This window comes from Bos taurus, chromosome 3, assembly GCF_002263795.3.
Source record: "Bos taurus isolate L1 Dominette 01449 registration number 42190680 breed Hereford chromosome 3, ARS-UCD2.0, whole genome shotgun sequence".
Taxonomy (NCBI): Eukaryota; Metazoa; Chordata; class Mammalia; order Artiodactyla; family Bovidae; genus Bos; species Bos taurus.
The window spans coordinates 19,403,103-19,414,579 of NC_037330.1; the positions used below are offsets into that span (position 1 = coordinate 19,403,103).

Sequence of the window (11,477 nt, forward strand, 5' to 3'; positions counted from 1 at the left end):
ACTCTTGCCATCTCCTGTTTGACCACTTCCAATTTGCCTTGATTCATGGACCTAACATTCCAGGTTCCTATGCAATATTGCTGGAGAAGGCAATGACACCCCACTCCAGTTCCCTTGCCTAGAAAAATCCCATGGATGGAGGAGCCTGGTAGGCTGCAGTCCATGGGGTCTCTAAGAGTCCGAAACGACTGAGCGACTTCACTTTCACTTTTCACTTTCATGCATTGGAGAAGGAAATGGCAACCCACTCCAGTGTTCTTGCCTGGAGAATCCCAGGGACGGGGGAGCCTGGTGGGCTGCCGTCTATGGGGTCACACAGAGTCGGACACAACTGAAGCAACGCAGCAGCAACAGCAGCATGCAATATTGCTCTTTACAGCACCGGACCTTGCTTCTATCACCAGTCACATCCACAGCTGGGTATTGCTTTTGCTTTGGCTCCATCCCTTCATTCTTTCTGGAGTTATTTCTCCACTGATCTCCAGTAGCATATTGGGCACCTACCGACCTGGGGAGTTCCTCTTTCAGTATCCTATCATTTTGCCTTTTCATACTGTTCATGGGGTTCTCAAGGCAAGAATATTGAAGTGGTTTGCCATTCCCTTCTCCAGTGGACCACATTCTGTCAGCCTTCTCCACCATGACCCGCCAGTCTTGGGTAGCCCCAAATGGCATGGCTTGTTTTCACTGAGTTAGACCAGGCTGCAGTCCGTGTGATTAGATTGACTAGTTTTCTGTGATTATGGTTTCAGTGTGTCTGCCCTCTGATGCCCTCTCACAGCACTTACCATCTCACTTTGGTTTCTCTTACCTTTGATGTGGGGTATCTCTTCACGGCTGCTCCAGCAAAGCGCAGCCACTGCTCCTTACCTTGGAGGAGGGGTATCTCCTCACCGCTGCCCCTGCTGACCTTGAAAGTGGAGTGGCTCCTCTCAGCCCTCCTGAGCCACACATACAATACATTCTCTTTCCCACACATATGCATACACAGATAATCATTTGAAGTTCAGTTGAGGGCACTTCTAATGTGCTGCTCCGTACAATTATTCGAATCATGTTTGGACCCACTTTCTTCACAAAATCGGGGATAGAGCAGGAAATAAAAAGGTTGGTTTGGTGTGACTGAGATTCCTTTAACTGTACACTGTGGTGAATAATTTTTTCCCGTAGTAGTGCTGTGAACTGCTGACTCACTGTGGTTTCTGTGAGGAGACTTGGTAATGGATCACACATTCATTGTCATGCTAGGGGAGGAACTCTCACTCTGAAAAGGATTCAAGGAATTTCCCCTCATTTCGCCGTCATCTCTTGGAGTGCCCGGCTGATCACTCAGGCTCATATTATTGGGGGAATTCTTGGAAATACTGTCCATATCTCCTGAGCCTAAAGAGCCATTCATGTGATGTGACTCCATGCCTCCTAATCCACCCATAGGACCATCTGATCCAGGGCCCATTGGAAAATTAGGCCTGTTAGGTCCTGGAGGTATTGCATTCATTAAAGTATACATATTGTCTCTAGAGTTGGTTGAATCTGCTGGACTAGGCATGAAGGGTGTTCCTGGTGGCCCTCCACCTCCAGGAGGACCTACATAATTCCCAGGAGATGCTGAGGAGTATGGTCTTGAATTGGCATTTGTTGGGTTTGGCCAAGGTCTACCACCACCTGGGCCCATGTTCATTCCAGGCATTCCGGGGCCACCCAAAACATTCCTTTTGGAGGAGTCATTCTCTGCATTGGCCTACCCATATTTGGATGACCTTGTTGTCGAGTTGGGTCCATTCCACTGGGAACTAATGGCTGACTTCCTGGGACACCTCCAAGTGCCTGGTTAGGTATCCTCAATGGGGGCCTTGGACCTCCAGGGTACTGAGGTGACATAAAAGGCTGAAAGAACCCTGGTGGTACAGGGCCTACTGCCATGCTATCTCCTGGGGGAATGTTTCCTAGCACTGGACTGGGAGCTGCTGCAGCACTGTAATCATGGAAGGCTTTTGCTTCACTTGAATGTCCACGTTTCCCGTCTTTCTGGAGCTGCACAGTAGAGACCCCAAAATACACACCACCAAGAATGTAAGAATCCTGATGGCTCCCGCAAAGTGATGTTCTTTTCCCATCTTATCTCTGATAAAATGTTTGGGCTGATTTCTGAGCTCCTACATGGAGCAGATACTCATATACGTAGAGTGCTAACTTCTCCTGGGCCTGGCTGTCAGATGGGACGACACTGTTGTTACTCTAGCCTTTGCCGTACATGCTTGTGCCGAGAGCAGCTCCCGCTGTCACACACCTGTCAACCCATCACAGCCTCCCCGGGAACAGCCCCATCCCCATGGCGACCCATGCAACCACCAAGGATTGACATTTCTATATTGAATTTTTCCTTCTAGAAATATGGTTTACCTTTCCATAGTCATTTCCTGATCTTTAAGATTTTATCTTTTTCCTTATAGAGACCATGGACTTTAATACTTTTTACTAATTTTATCAACATAATTTACTATATCAATAACATAAAGAAACAAACCCGTAAGACTGTATCAATAGATACCCCCCAAGAAGCAGTGTGTGAAAATCAACAACCATTCCTAATAAAACTCTATGCAAAATAGGTATAGAAATAGAAATCTAAGTATAACAGTGTCCATTTGTCAAAAACTAACATCAAACTTATTAACTGCTAGAGTATTCAAATTAAGAACTAGACAGGGAGGTCCACTATTAGCATAAATATTTAACATTATTTTGAAGATTTCATCTGATTTGTTTATTCATATGGCACATGTTTATTGAGTGTTTGCTATGAACTGTTTTAGGTACAACAGTCTATAGAGCAATGAAAAAATATCTTGCCTTTGCAGAGCTTACAGCTGAAGGAATGAGGCAGTAAAGTAGAAAGAGTGGCATAAATATTTGAAAAGAAGAGATAAAATTATTTAGCTTTTCATATATGATTACACTTCTAGAAATCCTAGTCAATTAAAAACTAAAAATAGAAAATAAAGATACACAAGCTTTTTTTTAAAGATTTTTCTGATGTGGACCACAAAGTCTTTATTGAATATGTTACAATATTGCTTCTGTTTTATGTTTTAGTTTTTTGGTTAGTCTTGTGGGATCTTACCTCCTCGACCAGGGATCAAACCCGCATCCTCTTTGGTAGGTGAAGTCCTTAACACTGGACTGCCAGGGAAGTCCCTGGTACATAAACTTTTGAGAGTAGCAATGACTAATTTGAAATAGACATGATTAAAATATCCCTCTTATTAAAGTGTTTTTTATTCATACTCAGATTCACAATATTTGAGTCCTAACATTAAAAGAGCAAGCAGATGTTCACAACATATGATCTCCCCAAACCACTTGGCCTAACCCATCCCATTCAGAGGACCCCTTGTGCTATGAAAGCTCATCCCCTGGAATGTGCAGTGGAAAAGCCAGCTATTTGTACATCCGGTTCTATTGTGTCCGTTCTTCTTTGTGTTTGGGGGCCCGTAACTGGTGTATTAAATTGAGATTGTGCAGTGACTTGCTGAATCAGGAGGCACAAGCCACCTGCTTTGGTTGGCAGGTAGCTCCTTCAGCATCCGTGCTCACACTTTAGGGAAGTGAAACCCTGGGGTCGTTTTTATTGAAGGCACAATTGTAGTCCATTTATACAAAGGGAGTCACAAGATTTATTCCTTGCAGATCCCAGAAACAGAGTGTGTGTAGCGGGGAACAGGGGCATGCACAGTGAACAAGGGGAAAGCCAGATCTCTGTCCCATGTTACAAACGAGCAAGAAATAGAGAGCAACGTAGCAAGCTTGGGGTAGAGGTCACCAACTGTTCTGGGGCTCAACACTCAGTAGTTATTTTAAAAGATCCCCACCTCCTAGAGTAATGAAAATGAAAAGAAAAATAAACAAATGGGAACTAATTAAACATAAAATCTTTTGCACAGTAAAAGAAACCATAAACAAAATGAAAGACAACCCACAGAATGGGAGAAAATAATTGCAAATGAAGTGACCCACAAGGGATTAATTTCCAAAATATGCAAACAGCTCCCAGCTCACTATCCAGAAAGCAACACGATCAAAAAATGGGGTGAATATCTAATAGACATTTCTCCAAAGAAGACACACAAATGGCCAAGGGGCATTTTGAAAAGATGCTCAACATCACTAATTATCAGAGAAATGTAAATCAAAACTGTAATGAAGTATCACCTCACACCTGTCAGAATGGCCATCATCGAAAAATCTACAAACAATAAATGCTGGAGAGGGTGTGAAGAAAAGGGAACCCTTCTCTGCTGTTGGTGGCAATGTAAATTGGTATAACTACTATGGAGATCAGTATGGAGGTTCCTTTAAAAACTAAAAATAGAGCTGCCACATGATCCAGCAATCCTACTAGTGGGCGTATATCCAGAGGAAACCATAATTTGAAAAGATACATGTACCTCAGTATTCATTGCAGCACTCTGTACAATAGGCAGGACATAGAAGCAAACTAAATGTCCATCAACAGAGGAATGGATAAAGATGTAGTGATATATACAAGGGAATATTACTCAGCCATAAAAAGAACAAGATAATGCCATTTGCAGCTACAAGGATGGACTTAAATATTGTCAACTGAGTGAAATAAGTCAAGACACAGAAAGCCAAATACCATGTGATATTACTTATATATGGAATCTTTAAAAAATGGTACAAAGATCCTATTTACAAAACAGAACTAGAGTTGCAGATGAAGAAAAACATGGTTACCAAGGGGATAAGGGGGCGGTAAATCAGGAGACTGGGATTGACTTATATACATTACTATATGTAAAATAGATAAATAATAAGCCAGGCTCTTCTATCCATGGAATTTTCAAGGCAAGAATACTGGAATGGGTTGCCATTTCCTTCTCCAGAGCACACCCCCACAGATCAAACCCACATCTCTTTCGTCTCCTGCATTGCCAGGCAGATTCTTTACCGGTAGCACCCTGGGAAGCCCATGCATAGCACAGGGAGCTCTCCTCAGTACTCTGTAATAACCTATATGGGAACAGAATCTGGAAAAGAGTGGATATATGTATATGTCAAAGCTATGGTTTTTCCAGTGGTCATGTATGGATGTGAGAGTTGGACTATAAAGAAAGCTGAGTGCTGAAGAATTGATGCTTTTGAACTGTGGGGTTGGAGAAGACTCTTGAGAGTCCCTTGGACTGCAAGGAGATCCAACCAGTCCATCCTAAAGGAGATCAGCCCTGGGTATTCATTGGAAGGACTGATGCTGAGGCTGGAACTCCAATACTTTGGCCACCTCATGCAAAGAGTGGACTCGTTGGAAAAGACCCTGATACTGGGAGGGATTGGGGGCAGGAGGAAAAGGGGATGACAGAGGATGAGATGGCTGGATGGCATCACCAACTCAATGGACAGGAGTTTGAGCAAGCTCCAGGAGTTGGTGAGGGACAGGGAGGCCTGGTGTGCTGCAGTCCATGGGGTCGCAAAGAGTCGAACATGAGACTGAGCAACTGAACTGAACTGACTCACTTTGCTGCACAGCAGAAACACAACATTGTAAATCAACTATACTCCAAGAAAAATCAATTTAAAAGAAAAAACTAAAAATAAAACATTCCCCAGGAAAAGCAAAACAGGAACTTGGCATAGGACTTCTAAGCTCAAGTCTTTATATGAATGTTCAGACTCTGGTGTGATGGGGTTGTCACACTGTAAAATGCCTAGGCAGCAACTCAAAATAATTGTCTTCTCATCACACCTTTAAGTATTTATTGAACTGCATGGCTCCAAGTTCTAGCAGAAGTAGAGGAAAGTTCATGCCCAACCTACACAACCCTCCCAGGGAAGTAAGCCCTTCTGTTTATGGGTATTCACATTTCCCCATCATCCCTCCTAAGTCAAACAAACAGAAGTCGGAAGATAATTCTAACATGCTTCCTGCCAAAATCATGCTTGAGAGTCATTGTCACTACATTGTTGAGTGAATGGTCAGGGAAGATTAGAGTCAAATGTATACCTTTAGGTAAAGGCCACTGTTTGAGACAGGAGAGTATAAGAAAAATGTAGGCTTATTAAATGTGTTTGCAAAAACAGTAAAATAATAAAAATGGAATCCAGCAGTATATTAAATAATACATTATGGGCTTTCCTGGTGGCTCAGACAGTAAAGACTCTGCCTGCAATGCAGGAGACCCAGGTTCAATCCCTGGTTTGGGAAGATTCCCTGGAAAAGGGAATGGATGGCTACCCATGCCAATATTCTTGCCTGAAGAATTTCATGGACAGAGGAGCCTGGTGGGCTACAGTCCATGGGGTCACAAAGAGTCAGACACGACTGAGTGACTAACACACTACACATGACTGAGTGGAGCTTATCTCAGGACTTCAGGGTTAATTCACCGTTAAGAAATTTATCAATGTAGTTCACCAGATTAAAAAAGAGAGAATATATCAAAAGAAGCAGGAAGAGAATTTGATGACATTTAAAACAGACGTCCATGAAAAAGAATTTACACATCTTTTAACAAAATAGGAATAGAGGGAAATTTCTTTAGCCTGATAAAGGATAACCACCAAACTCCTACAAGGAGGGGCTTCCCTGGTGGCTCAGTGGTAAAGAATCCACCTGCTGCCAATGCAGGAGACACGGGTTTGATCCCTGGTCCAGGAAGATCCCACATGCTGTGGAGTAACTAAGCCCATGTGCCATAACTATCGAGCCTGTGCTCTAGACCCCAGGAGCCCAACTACTGAGGCCAGAGCACCCTAGAGCTCGCGCTCTGCAAGAAGGGGAGCCACCACAATGAGAAGCCTGAGCACCACAGCTAGACAGAGTAGCCCTGACTCACCACAACTAGGGAAAAAAAGCCCTCCCAGCAACAAAGATCCAGCACTGCCAAAAATAAACAAAACTGCACGTCCAAAAAAAAAAAAAAATCCTACAAGGAGGGTGGAGGGCTATAGTCCATGGGGTTACAGAGTCTACTTAGCGACTAAACAACAATGAACAGTAGTTAGTGGTAAAACTTTAGATGCAGTCCCATAGTCTCGTTAAAGTAAAGAACATGATAAAGGCATTATCAGTGCATCTGATAGGCTGGCAATTCTTGCCTCATAAGTAAAACAAAAGGAGGAAGGCAGGGAGGAAGGAAACAGAAAGAAAAAGAAATGAGGCACAGGAATTAAGAAAGAAGAAAAAATGTGGAGAGGCAAATGAACGCCTACATAGAAAATCAAAGAGACTAAATGGGCATGCCATGAAAATGTAATGAAATATAGAATTCCATTCAGAAGAGCATAACAATATTGAGGAATAGAATTTTATGAGAACTAAAGAAAATAAAACATAAATCCAGACAAAATGGTGTAATGAGAGGCCCGTAAGAAAATATTTATAAACAAAAAAATTTTTTCAGGATATAAATCTGAGTTTGTTAACGTGTTAGTCACTCGGTCGTATCCAGCTCTTTGTGACCCCGTTGACTGTGGCCCGCCAGGCTCCTCTGTCCATGGAATTCTCCAGGCAAGAATACTGGAATGGGTTGCCATGCCCTTCTCCGATCTGCCTGACCCAGGGATTGAACTTGAGTCTCCCACACTGCAGATTCTTTACCGTCTGAGTCACCAGGGAAGCCCTGAGTTTGTTACCTCTTGTCAAAAGTTAAAGATGAAAGTACTCTTTCCCAGGTGACGCAGTGGTAAAGAATCCACATCTCCAGGGCAGGAGATGCAAGAGATTTGAGTTTGATTCCTGAGTCGGGAAGATCCTCTGGAGAAGAAAATGGCAACCCACTCCAGTATTCTTCCCTGGAAAATTCCATGGACAGAGAGGCCTGGCAGGCTAAAGTCCATAGGGTTCCAAAGAGTTGAATACGACTAACTAAGCACATTTTTTCTCCACATTCTTGCCAGCAATAGTGCCATACCCCCTTTTCATTTTTTGCCTGACAGGTGGAATGTCATATTGTTATTTTACTTTGAATTTCTGGACTAACAGTGAATTTAAGCATCTTTTCATTATTTCTTGGCAGAAAATTTTCTCCTCTCTGCTTTGTTTATTGAAATTGTTTGTTCATTCTTATATTGGATTAATTTTTAAGAGCTTTTGACATATTATGAATACCAGCACACTGTCTTCCTACTTAGTGTATTTATTCTTTCTTTCTTTTTCCTGGCCGTGCTGCACAGCTTGCAGGATCTTAGTTCCCTGACCAGGGACTGAACCCAGGGCCATGGCAGTGAAAGTACCAAGTTCCAACCACTGGACTGACAGGCAATTCCTTACTTATTCTTTCTTCAGGATAATTTTATCCAATTATAAACACACCAAATCATATTGGGATCCTAATTGAAATTATATTAAATATGTACATGAATTTTGGGAGAACTAACATTTTATGATAGTAAATAAATTCCTAAAACATGATTCAAACTGTAAAGATGACTGATAAATTTGATATCAAAATGTTAAAAATTATTATGATCCAAGATAATATTACAAAGTAAAATACAGGTGACAGGGAAATAAATATACCATATAAAGAACTAAAATTCTGAATACTTACTTACATATCAGTAGGAAAAACATAATCAATCCTAAGAAAATGAGCAAATAATATAAATAACAATGTATAGAAAAGAAATCCAAATGATAAAATATAAAAGACCCTCACTTAACAAAATGCAAATTAAAACATAGAAATACTACTTTTTCACCAATTAGATAATCAGAAATGAATTATTTGGCAATATCAACTGCTGGAGAAGGTACGGAGAAAGGTCCTTTATGGGTTGCTGATGGGAGTGTATGTTGAAGCAGGCCCTATGAAAACAACTTGATAACATCTAATAAAATTGAAAAATACACCTGCTGAATGACTCTATGACCTATAGACAATCACACATAGGCACAAGGAAACAGGTTCAAGGATGTTCACTGGAGCGTTATTTGTAATAGCAAAAAATTGATAATAGTCTAAATGCCCATCAAAGAGGAAATGAATAAATTAAATGCAAAGTATTATTACAAATGAATGCTACAAGGTGGCTAAAAGGAGAGAACCTAACATATAACACATTGTGGAGTGAAGAGGGCAAACCACAGAATGATATGAATGATGTTATAGCTTTTGTGTTAAACACACAAAACACATGAGGCATATGTGTACATGTATACATACACAAAATGGATTCATGATGGCAGTTGAAAAAGATTGTTACATAATCTTATTTATAATGGCACTGTGGGGAAAAATTCAAGGAATCTGTTAAAAATATACTCGAGGTAAAAGATCAAAAAAATCTGCCAATCCGAAACAGAATTAAAGCAAAAGTATGCTTTGCTGGAGTGAGAGGAATAACTTGGTCTCTGGAAAGGGAAAGAGGGTTGGAAGGAGTCATAATGGAACTTTAGCTTTACTGTGTGTGTGTGTGTGTGTGTGTGTTAGTCACTCAGTCGTGTCTGACTCTTGAGACCTTGTGGACTGTAGCCCACCAGGCTCCTCTGTCCATGGAATTCTCCAGGCAAGAATACTGGAGTGGGTAGCCATTCCCATCTCCAGGGTTAACTTTTATACTTTTAAAAAAGAAGAATATATATATTTATTGCTTCTGTAGTGAATTTTTAAGGTATACCAGAGACTTTGGGCTTTCAGATGGTAAAGCAGGAATTTCCCTAGCGGTCCAGTGGTTAAGACTCTGCTGTTAATGCAGGGAGCCCGGGTTCCATCCCTGGTTAGGGAACTAGATCCCACATGTGGAAACTAAGACCCAGTGCGGCCAAATAAATAAATAAAAAGTGAAAAAAAAGAAAAACATGGCAAAGCAAAAATATCCTAAGAATCTTGGAATTTGGAGGCAATGGCTACCTTGAAAGGCTGGACTGAGATGGACACGCTGAAAAAATCTGATTTAAATATAAACAGGATCACCAGGTATAACTAGATATTTGAGAAAAGCCACCAACATGATAGAGACAGAAATCCCCCTCCTCAATCAGACAGAAAAAGGTTTCTCACCACTCCTAAGTGAGATACTCAAGAGAATGAAAATATATGTCCAGAGGAAACTGGTACACAAATTCATAATCACCAAAAAGTGGAAAGAACCCATATGTCGATCAACTGATGAACAGATAAACAAAATATGTATAGCCGTACAATGGAATATTATTTGGCTGTGAAATTATTTGGCTGTGAAAGTATTGATACCTACTACAACATGGGTGGGTGGACCTTGAAATCATCACATGAAGTGAAATAAATCAGACATAGAAAGCCACATATGATATGGTTCTATTTATACAAAATGTCCAGAAAAGACAGATTTATAGATTAGTGGCTGCCTAGAACTGGGGGTGGAGAATGGAAAGTAGCTACTAACAGATACTATTTCCTTTTTGAGATTATGAAAATATTCTAAAATTCAATTGTGTTGATGATTGCATCACCTGTGAGTGTACTTAAAAACCACTGAAATGATCAGTAAAAAAAAAAAAAAAAAGAAAGAAGCACTGAACTGTATACTTTAAGTGGGTAAATTTTATGATATGTGAATTAAATCCCAATAAAGCTGGTGTTATAAAGTCATCTAAAAGGAAGCAAAGATATTGGAGAGCAAAGGGGAAAACTTCAGCCGTCCTCTTTTCACGTTTGGAACAAGCCCTTCAAAAATCCTATTTCAGACAACTTGTCTCTGCAGCCACGTTAGTCGCTTCCAGTGCCTTACTATTTTCATTCTCATTAAGATAATTTATAGGATTAAATTAATTACTGGAACTTTTTTTCAGTGAATGTCCTTCTTTTCTGAGTCACCTTCTGTTTTAGGGTCCCTGGCCTTGAGACAGTCTTCTATGAACTTTATGAAATGTGTCCTGTTCAGGCCTGCTTAGGCTAAAAATTAGTTTTAGAAAGTATAAATAATACCTATTTGTTATCTTAAAAATTAAGATAAAAATACATAAATAAAGTAAAAATATTCAATTTCACTCTTTTCCAGAAATAACCTTCCCTTGCATTTTGTTGTCTTTCCAGACTGCTTTTGTCCACATGCAACCAAAGGTATTTATTAAAAAAAAAAATCATGTTGTACAGACAGTATGGCAGCTTGTTTTCACATTCAGATATCTTGACTCTCCTTCCGTGCCAGCATGTATGGCTTACTTATAATACTTTACTGTGATGACTTTATAGTATTCCACAACATAGATCTATCATAAAATGTTATTTTTTCTTTTTTTTAACTTATTTTTATTGAAGTACCATGTTATATTAGTTTCAGATATACAATCATGAATTGCTATTAGGGTTTTTTTGTCCTCTGCATGTGGGATCTTAGTTCCCAGACCAGGGGTCGAACCTGCACCCCCTGCTGGAAGCAGAGTCTTAACTACTGAAAGTTTCCAGGAAAGTTTCCAATCAAGAACTGTTTCACCATCCTCCTTAATGAAATGTCTACTGTTTTTACTATTACAA

At 40.4% G+C, this 11,477-nt stretch overlaps 1 pseudogene; it reads right to left on the reverse strand.

Moving 5' to 3' along the window:
- Positions 1-1,225: 1,225 nt before the first annotated feature.
- Positions 1,226-2,103, reverse strand: LOC100140372 (single-stranded DNA-binding protein 2-like; annotated as a pseudogene).
- Between the last annotated feature and the right edge of the window lie 9,374 nt (positions 2,104-11,477).